Source organism: Opisthocomus hoazin, chromosome 14, assembly GCF_030867145.1.
Source record: "Opisthocomus hoazin isolate bOpiHoa1 chromosome 14, bOpiHoa1.hap1, whole genome shotgun sequence".
Classification (NCBI taxonomy): Eukaryota; Metazoa; Chordata; class Aves; order Opisthocomiformes; family Opisthocomidae; genus Opisthocomus; species Opisthocomus hoazin.
This window is the reverse complement of record NC_134427.1, coordinates 16,114,788-16,124,226: the sequence shown is the minus strand read 5'-3', so window position 1 is coordinate 16,124,226 and position 9,439 is coordinate 16,114,788.

The window sequence follows — 9,439 nt, the reverse complement described above, 5'->3', positions numbered from 1 at the left end:
ATATGCTCCAGGACTATCCAGCCTTGGGAAAGGAATTTTGTTCATTCTTTGTTATAAACAAGATAAGGACTTGGAAATAAATAACAGACACTTTTAGGGAAAAAAAACCCCACCATAATTTTTAAGGGCTTCTGCTCTCAGTAGTTCCTTTGATTCAACAGGCTTTCTCTGTTCATCCAGATGCGTAAGCACATACTTAAATTCTCCTTAATTCAGTGAGAAATACTTTACCGAGCTGGGGCCTGGAAGAGAAGTTGAGCGCCAGAAATCACGGCATTTAGCAGCCTCGAGAATTGTGCCTTCTGGAGAGCCTCAGAGCAGCTTTCCCGATTTCGGCCTCTGAATAGCTGCGGGTGTTACGGCAGAACAGCCGTCAGGTCTCACAGTCCTGGATGCAAGAAAGTCTTCAGTGCTTGTTAGCCTGGCCATGACGTCTCCTTGTGAACTCACTGGTAGGTGGGAGAACACCGTCTTTTTTCATTGTGTCCCAGTTGGGTGCCTGGGAGCTTACCCCATGGGCAGCGGCCATGGGACAGCCCGGTTAGAAATAATATCTGCAAGAAACCTCTACCTCCATGCGGCATTTTGTGCATCTTCTCTCGTGCACCCTTCTGCTTTTGTGCACCCTGTGAGGTTCATGCTGGGGCTGCAAAGTTACTGGAAGACTAAGAAACAAGTGGGGAGAGTGAAGAAGGGAGAGCAAGAAGCAATCAATCACAATCCAAGGGTTTTCCAGGCAGAAACACTGATTCAGTACAGCACAATGACAGCTCTCACATGAATACATTGTGTTTGTCCGCTGTTCAATAGATGCTGGGCAAAGTTCCCCAGAAAAATATCGTTTCTTGCCAGCTCACTTGCTTCAGAACTCTTGTCTTGATAATTTTAAAATTAAATTTCAATTTCCTGTTGGATGGGAAACTTTCTCGGTTTCTTCCACAGGAGGGAAAAAAAAAAAAAGCTGCTTCTTTATTTGTGTGGAAATTCCCCTCGAAGTAAAAACTCAGGCTTTCTGCTGGTTCTGTGAGTTTGTAACTCGTGTGTGATGCCAGCAGTGTTACTAGATCGCCTCTGGTGAGGTGGATGAGGTGCTCGGTTCTGCAGCGCGGTGGGTCCCATCGCTGGAGAGTACAACTTCGGGCTCTGGCGTTTCAGGAAACCACACTGCTCACTTCTGCGTCACCCCGTTCTACCAGAGGTACCTTTCCAGTAAGCATGGCCCAGAGTCGGGAGGAAAGCGAGTCCCAGACGCTGCTCTTCAGGACTGTCCCAGCAGCGGTTCTGCGGCTCTTGCAACATCTGGTTGCTCGGTGCTGTATCAGTTTGCGTCGGCACCGTCCCTGCGGGTCTCAGTCTTGCAGTCTGCTGAGCCGTGCAATCGCGTCCAGAGCCTGTTTTCGCAAAGCCATGAAGCCACACAGGAGTCAGATCTTATCAAAAGTCCATGATAATTAGTGCTGGTCCTCAGTTCTTGTATTACCGACAGTAGTTAGTTAGGACGGTGAGAAATAACGACTGCTCGGAGCAGCAGAGCTGGAAGAGCCGCACCAGGGCGGCAGGGAGCCGACAGGCCTTTCATCGCACGGGTCGGGAGGAAAACGGGTACCTGACCGTTACAATGATGTTCATTTAATGTAATCAATATCGGTCTATTTGCTTATAAAACAATGAAAAATATGTACAAGTACCTTCCTCTGTGGTGTTGAAAGTATTTAAGGTTTTGAAATTTCATAAATAATAGCGATTAAAACACTTCCATTTTGTTACTAGTTGGCAGAGCAAATGTTAAAAATACAGGATTTTGGAGTACTTTGCTACAGGAGGAAAGCAAAATTTGAAAATGGAAAGTAACGGCACATCAGGTTCTTGCAAACACAAAGAACAATGTTCTGAAAGGTACTTCGCTTCCCTGAAGAAGTGACGTGAAGGGCTTGTGATGGTGAAGGAAGGACAGCTTTGCAATGCTTCCCACAAGAAGCCGTTTGATCATTTCAATGCCACTGGAGAAATTCAGAGGTTACTAAGGCTGCTCCAAAGACGTATAAAACAATGTCTAAAAAAAGGAAACATAAAATTACCAAGCATTGCCAGGATATTTGTTATTTAAATATAAAACAATAGCACTGCCAATAGAAGCAGAACATGACCTGTCAGCATTTTCTCTTCATTGCAATATCATCATACAGCCACAGACCAAGCAGTAAAGCAAATAAATAATAATAATAAAAATACAGTTTGTCAAGCCGAGCCAGATTCTCACGGTGGGTATTCTATAAACACCTCCTCTAATTCATTTTGATAGAATGTAATTGGCTTTACAAGGTTTTAAGAGCTTTCTTCTCTTCAGGACAAACACAAAGGCAAAACAATGTGTTTTATACTAGATGAGTTTTGCAATTTCTTTTAAGGCTGTAAAATGATTCCTTTGTACACAGCAGCGGGTGGTAAATGTTCTCCTGGCTGCAAGTTTCCACTGTGGGCGTGCAGAGTGGTTTGCTGGAGCGAGAGCACCGACAGCTACTGCTGAAGCCATTGGAGCTGACAGACCAACGGAGTCACACGGGAGTGCAGAGGCGAACCCACCGTGCTCACGTGGGGCAGGGCAGGCTCGGGTATTTGGGGTGCCCACCGTGCTCACGAGTGGCGGGGCGGGCTCAGGTATTTGGCTGGGCAATGCCTGGAGAATACTGTCGCAGTTCAGACTCTGCTGGTACTGTGAAGAGGGATTTGCGAAGTCTCTGGTGCCCTCTTTTAGTGGAGAAATGTAGGCAAGCCAAGGTGGAAATGAAAATTGTCAAAGGTAGAATTGTGCACCTCATTTCTTTCTAAATCCAGATTATTTGGGATTCAGAGCATGCCCTGGGATTTATGGTGCGGAGCAGAGAATTGGTGATTCTCATGCAGAGAGCACAAGGGGCTTTGCTTTTACTACCAAGGCATATTTGCATGAGAAATCCAGACCCTGACGTGGCCTAGACTTAATGTAAATTAGCCTCTTATGAGATGACTCGAGAAGAGAAGGTCTAATGAGATGTGAAAAAGCTTTTAAAGTACAATATACTCTAATCAGTGTGTGTATGTGGCTTAAAGGTAACTTCTGCAAGCGCCTAAAAGGGAGCATTTAATACTCAGTACCCAAATAACATTAGAGAGTCCATATTCTGTGTAGGCTGAACACAGAAAATTAACATCTATTCCGCAAATTCTAACAACCTTTAAAACCCTTAACAGCTCTTTGATTAAAGGATATCAAAGGCTTTATAATCATGAAACAATTAATCTAACGCCTAACTCTGCTGGGGAGAGGTTTTTATCCTCCCTTTAGCAAATGAAAAACAGGGTTAGGATCCATTTTGCCCAAGATCCCACCAAAAACAACAGGCAGAGCGGGGGCCGTGCCCACAGTCTCCCAGTCCGGAGCTCTGCCCAGTCGATAATGTTCCCTGGACCGGCCCGACAGCTTCGCAGCGGATTGCCTCGGCCAGGCCCTGGGGCCGCGTCCTCTCCTGACCGACAGAAGAAGATGGTTCCATCTGTGTGACCAGCCTCTGAACGTCCCCTGAGCGGGGCGCTGGTTTGGGGGCACGGGAGAGCTCTCCCAGAGCGAGTCGTGACGCTTCCCTGGGGGATCAGCATCTCTCTGCCGAGAGGTGGAAAGACAGAAGCTAATCATTGGCAGCGAAGTGGCTTTGGAAAGACGCAGACTGACAAGATGACAGGAAATCTCTGCACTGTAGCAAATTATTGGCAAAAGGAGACAGCGGGGGGAAAAATTGCACTGACACATAATTTGTACCTAACAACCAGCCTGAACCCAGATCAGAGCTCCAGCTCTTATGCTGCCAAACGTGGGGAAAATCTGAACAAAGTTCAAACTTCATTGCTAACACACATCAACATAATGAACAGAGGCATCTGTGATGTGACAGTGCCAGTCTGCGGGGAAGGCTGCAATCCAGGGCCGGGAGTTTCCAGCTACCCTTCTGAGCAGTTTCTCCTTGTGAAACGCCTAGACCAACGCCGGTAGGTCTTAGTCCACAGACAATTCGAAGCAGCCCTTTGACTGTGCAATGGAAGAGAGGAGACTGAGACAGCAAAATAAAGGAGGACATTTGTTATTTATGCTTCCCAATTCCTGAGCTCCCCAGGGTCCAAAGAGAGGTAAATCCTGTCCAAGCAGCTCTGCCCCCGGGAAGCAGGCTAATAAGGGGCTAATAAAGGAAACAATAACACTAGTCATTAATTTAGCAATCTTTTTTAAATCCCTTTCTTAAACCATGAACTATATCTAATAAACTCACCATCTTACACGTCTTTAAGATACTGAAGGCCCTACAGAGCACATAGAAATGGCATTGCCTGTAGCAGGGGGTGGTTTATGCACGGTATAAAGCTGCTCAGAGTCATACGGATTCGGTGGGAGAGGAGGCCTTAGGTGGCCACTTCCAAGCTCTGGGCACAACTTGCGAGGTCTGGGTGCTGCCGTCCACAGGAGGAGGAAAGGACACACATCTGCAGGGGCTGCAGTGGAAATCTCCGACACTGCACCGGGACGGAGAGCTGGAGCAGTGCAGCGCGACGGGCAGAGTACCCCGGCACCCCGCGGGCAGGTGAGCATCGTGGCATCGTGTGCACAGTCAGCAAAATAGAGGCAGCCCGTGACAAGGGCTTCTCTTGCAAAATGCAGCGATGTAACCTTTGAGCTGCTAATCATTTTTCCTTTTTGGCAGCCAAACAAATGTTACGAAAGAGTAATTCTCAGCATCCATTGTACCCTGAGGGTTAACAAACATGTGTAAGGAGAGCTCCAGATAGAGACCTGGCGGCCTCTGCTTCTCCTTTAGTGAGTGGGGAGCTCTACTGAGATTTGAGGGATGATGGGAATTATCTTTTCTTCTTCTTCTTGGGTTTTTTTTGTTTTTGAGAAATAAGGTCACGGAAATTGTCAGAGGAGCATGTGGAGCGATTATAGAAAAAGCACAGAAGCCTGTCAGAGAAACTTCCCAATTTTCGTAGTCTGATTCTTGTTATTTTACAGTAAGACTGTGAAGCACAAACTCTCCCCAAGAGCTGGGGAAAAGCGTGGAGGTTTGTGCAGGGCAGTGATGGAATCTGAGGCAGGAGTGAACAGCAGGGCAGAAACCAGCGTGTCCACGGGAGATGGCTGACGCTAACCTCAGCCGGTGCCCTGCGGCTGCAGAGCCGGCAGCCTCCGTACGATGGGGAAATGCAGCGCCCATCACACTCACTTCCTCAGCAGAAGATGCAAGACCATTTCAATACACACGTTCACCAGGCCTTGCTAGCCCCAAAACCTCACCAAAGTGTCTGATTTCTAATGCTTATTCCCCCTGAGCCGGCAAACACCACAGGAATAGAGCTGGTGGCGAAGCTGTAGTGTCGCAGTGGGACTAAAGTATCGCCAGGAAACCTAGTCAGGACCAGTCTAACTTGTAGCAAGTTATTAGCTTCTTAAACAGTACTTAAAAATTGTGATGTGGAAGCTGTGTTTTCACAAAGTAGCTGGAGCAGAACAAGCTCAGATGATCACCAGCCTCAGCGTGTCTGCGTGTCTTTGCCTGGCACCAGCGGGAATGAAGCCGCTCCCTGGGCTGACCTCCCTCGCCCCAGCCTGCTCTGCTTTTCCCTGGGTCTCCTGTGCGCTGGGGACATCACTGCTGACCCGTCAGCCTCCCTGCCCAGCACTAACACCATTTTCCTTGTGACTTCATGTTTAACTCATACTTTGCACTGAGCTGCGCAAGACAATTCCCTGGCTGTGGGAAGGGAAAGGCTCCTTAGGGGCAGCTCAAAATGCAGCACAGGGGCACGAGGCTCACTGTAATTTAGAAATTACATTTTATGGTGCTTGGTTAATTCAGGAGCTTACCAGGTAACAGCAAGACACCAGGCAAAGGCTCTAACGACACCACGCTCAGACCCTAGCCTGCAGCCTGGGCAGTTTTCACGCAGAGTGAGATGAATTCGGCGTACCTGCGGCGGTAAGCCACCGACAAAAAGCTTTGTTAGAACAGAGCAACATTTCTTTAACTTTGCTGTCTTCCCTACAGGCTGCGGAGGAAGTGACTAACTCTGAGCAGGCACTCACGGACCTGGTGAGAGATTTCAGGTATGTGTTGGAAGGTAAAAGCGTTCCGGTGCCCTGTCTGGTCTTGGTGATGTTAGTCAAGCAGGAGTCACGGCACTGCACCTAAGACAGGCTTCCCCAGGGAAATCACAGGCTGCTAATTTGGAGGGAGGGAGCAGAGGGGTTTTTTTACACTAAGGTGATAAAATAAATGTCTCCAGCTGAGATACCCATTTGGGGAGATGAATGATAATTTGCCAGACGAGGGGACAACTGAAATTACTAATGATATTCTGGTGTAATTTGTACTACTGAAAAGCCACAGTCAAACCAGTGTAGTTGCTGGGGATCTGTACCTGATTTCTCCGAATGTGAATTTGTTCCATTAATCTGAGTGGCTTTAAAGGAAGACTGTAATCATGCTGTGCATTTGGCTTCAGTTGATCCAACAGCTTCTACCCAGGACAAGAAAAGACCTGTGAGTTACGGGGTCTGTGCTTTTGGAACTCGACTGGTTAATGTGAGGTGGCTTAGCAGAACTTGCGATCACTTCTAACACAGAGGGCAGTCACCAGCCATATTTTCAGTTTGCCATCTGAAGTACAAAACCCTGCTCCTTCTCCCCCCTCCTCCCAGTTTTATGTGGGTAAGACATCAAGTACTGCACCAAGTTCTAAGAAGTGAGCTGGGACCACGCTCCCCGCTCAAACCAGCCAAGCCCTCCTGGAGTCAACTGGACTGTGAAAGACCACAGAAGTCGCAGCGTGAAGTTAACATTGCCTAGAGGCCAGAATTGTCCCTTCTGACCCCAGTGGCAATCAGATTTCAGCTCAACTAAAATTCAGTCACCTTTCTGCCAGCCCGTGCCCCTGCGAAGGGCCTCGGCACATCTCCGGTGCGGAGTCACCCTGGGCACTGGTCCCAGTGAGCCTCCCTGCCACCTCTGGTTTCCTGTCCGATCTGCTGGGAAGGCGAAACTGCAGAAAATGCTCTCAAAAGGTTGAAAAGAAAAATGCAGTAGAAATGCTGGCCAAGTAAGGATCAGCACTGGAAGCTTTCTAATTCTCAGTTTGAGCTTGGACGTGTGGAAAAAAATAATAGTTATGAAAGGACTTGCAGGCCCTCCCAGTCTAGATGAGGAATAAACAATGCAAAGGAGGACAGCGAAGAGAAAAAAGATGGATAAATTCTGATTATCCTCCCAGCAGTTGTAACATGGAAATTAGGACAGGATAACAGGCAATTTAATGCCAGCACCTGCATTGGGAAAGTGGAGGTGGCCACAAAGCGGATTAGATACAACTAGAAAAACAGCTAGCATCTGTATGGGAGAATCATCAAAATAAGCCAAAAAGAGAAAGGTAACGGGGGTGCACAACCCCGACCTCTGCTCCATTGTTCACAGAAGTGTCGAGGGAGAGCACAAACCCATACAGCCGCACAAAAGTGAGGCGAATTGGTATCTGGCTGAGCAGGAAGACGTGACTGGACAAGAAGGAAAAAAAATTGATCTCTGTGAGGTTGCCTAGGTCCAGCAAGAAGAACAAAAGGGTTCAAGTGTTGCAGAGTTAAACTGAAAGTTTTTCTGGTTGTTTTTTTTAATTGAAGAAAAAATCACCTAGGAAAAAAATGGAAGTGCAGTTGCTGCTTCAAAGCGACACGAAGCACGCAGCTCAGGGAGGGGATGTGAGAACCCACAGGCACGCGTGCGTGCGTATTCACAGTCCCCACGAGGATCATCTCTGCTTTTAGGGAGCAGATTAAAGACGGGAAAAGGTACAGAGCAGGGTGTTAACCTGCGCCAGGGGAGGTCTCCAGCGCAGCCAGGCTGGTGAGGCCAACGGGGAACAGCGTCGGGCTGGCTAAAACCAGGAGGCAACTCCTCACCGCCCTCCCACCACTGCACCGCAACTGCCTGTCCCCGCAGTGATTCATCCCCATGGGGCTCGGCAGCATGAGCAGGTGGAGGAGGTGGCTCCGGGGCCAGGGCTGTGCAGGGGACGGCTTGTGGCGTGCAGGGCTGTGGGAGCTGTGGTGGTGGCCTGGTGGCCTGGGGCTGGAGGAGGGTGGTGGGCAGCCCACGGCGTAGGACAGGGTCTGCCAAGGCACAGGGGCATGTGGCTCCCCGTGGGCACGAGAACACGAGCAGAGCACAGCACGGCTGCGGGCTGGGAGCGCTGAGGGCTGCGCTTCTGCTCTGGTTGCTCAGGGCGAGCATGGCGCAAGAGCTGCATGCTCACACAGAGGAACAGGAACCATCTGGCAAGGGCTGTCCTCCAAGCTACAGCTGGGGTGCCCTAAAATTGATGGAGGGGAAAGCTTTGGAGGAAGCGTGATGGGCCATGGTGGAAGGCATTACTGTCCTGCAGCAGACCAGGCACATTGCAAGCAATAGCTGCAATGCTGCAGGTCCACAAGTCATACAAAGACACCCCCCTCCATTTTGTCTCTGCAAGGAAGGAGCACATGTAAAGGTTTTATCCAAGAGGCAGAATACAAAATCAGTGCAAACAGGCCACACTTGTGTTCACCTTCTCTACCAGCCGTGATTGCCAGCAGCTGGGTCACTGCCTGGTGAAGGAGCTCGGCTTCGGGCAGGCGGCTGTGTTGTGTGTTCCCACTCCTGGGGCTTGATGGCTGCATGGTGGGGGGGCACGCAGCCTGAGCTGCCCTGGGCAGGTACGCTGGAAACGCTCTAGCAGGAGCTGCGTGGCCTTGGGGGATTTGGAATCAAAGGTGAGGTAAGTTTTTGAAACGCCTTCTGTGTTTGCAGGGAGGGAGGAACTGCGGAGGTGCCTCCTGTTTGGGGATTTAGGCTGGGAAGTTTTGTGGTTGGAGCGACACTTGGGCCTGCTGATGAGCTGGGTTCGGGTGACGAATGGCACAAAGCGCCTTACTGGGACAGGGCTCGTCTTGGAAAGCCCATGCAAAGATCCAGCACCCCCAGGTCTGCTTCAGCGTCTAGGGGCTGCGCCTCAGGGCCGTGTCCTCCTCAGTGAAACTAATGCAGAGGGCCCTACCTGGGTGCTGAGCAGGCAGAGCTGATGGATGGGGCTTTTTCTGAGATGATTTGTCGCTGTTGTAGAAGAAAGAGATGGTGACCTTGTAAGGCAGCAGCAGCAGCTCCAGAGCAATGGAGCAGGTCTGCCCTTTGTGTAACGCTCGTGTAAGTGCTCCTTTTCAGGCAGAAGCACGTGACTGACCTCAAGTGAGTGGGTGAACTGTACTTTTATTGCTGTAAAATGATGGAGAGTTTACTGACAAAAGCAGATTGGGCAGCTGGTGGGGATTTTTAATCACAGAGAAGATTCAGTGGTCACTGAACGTTAATCCACAACTGCTTACAGAATC